Source organism: Otolemur garnettii, unplaced genomic scaffold, assembly GCF_000181295.1.
Source record: "Otolemur garnettii isolate 467f Iridium unplaced genomic scaffold, OtoGar3 scaffold00037, whole genome shotgun sequence".
Classification (NCBI taxonomy): Eukaryota; Metazoa; Chordata; class Mammalia; order Primates; family Galagidae; genus Otolemur; species Otolemur garnettii.
This window is the reverse complement of record NW_003852432.1, coordinates 349,318-350,407: the sequence shown is the minus strand read 5'-3', so window position 1 is coordinate 350,407 and position 1,090 is coordinate 349,318.

Below are 1,090 nucleotides of genomic sequence, written 5' to 3'. Positions count from 1 at the left end.
CCTTCTGTCCGTTCTTTAGAGGGATTATTTGAGTATAGGATTGGGGTATGGGTTGAAAGGAGAGTCCTATCTGGGCCTTTAAGTTGAGAAAGGTGGCAGGCGCAGTGGCTTACATCTGTAATCCTAGCACTTTGGGAGGCTAAGGCAGATGACTTGAGGCCAGGAGTTTGAGAGCAGCCTAAAGGAAAGCAAAACAGATCTCTACAAAAAAATAGAAAAATTAGTTGGGCGTGGTGTGTGCCTATAGCCCCAGCTACCTGGGAAGCTGAGGCAGGAGGGTGGCTTGGAACCAGGAGGTCCAGGTTGCAGTGAAGAATGATGACACTCTGGCACTCCAGCCTGGGCAACAGAGCAAAATGCTGACTCAAAAAAAGAATGTAAAGAAATGTGACTTTTCTATGTAGATGGCTGTGGAGCGGGCCAGAACCTTGTGACCACTAGAGGGCAGTGTAAGTCCATTGTTTGTGAATGCTGGACGTTCCAGGAAGGTCATTCATTACCACAACCAAGGAATCTTGTTTTTGTTTTTTTGTAGAGACAGAGTCTAACTTTATCACCCTCGGTAGAGTGCTGTGGCATCACACAGCTCACAGCAACCGCCAACTCCTGGGTTAGGTGATTCTCTTGCCTCAGCTTCCCAAGTAGAGGGGACTACAGGTGCCCGCCACAACGCCTGGCTGTTGTTGCAGTTTTGGCTGAGGCTGGGTTTGAACCTACCACCCTCACTGTAGGGGTCCAGTGCCCTATCCACTGAGACATAGGCGCCACCCACAACCAAAGAATCTTGCAGTATTTTTACAGAGTGCCAGATCTCCGGACTAAGCAGCAGTGGCCACCTTTCTACCAAAAGCTCATGAGTTGAATCCCCAAAGAAAACCCTTAGGGTCCAAGAATAGCCTGCCTTTGGGGCCTCCAGTGCTGCAGCCTCTCAATGTGCTCACCTCATGGGCAGGCTCTGCCCTTGGCTGCCCCATGGGCCCCTTACCACTCTCTCAAACTCACCTGTCTAGCTTCCCAGGTTTTTTTGTTTTTTTTGAGACAGGAGCCTCAAGCTGTCCCCCTGGGTAGAGTGCTGTGGCATCTCAGCTCA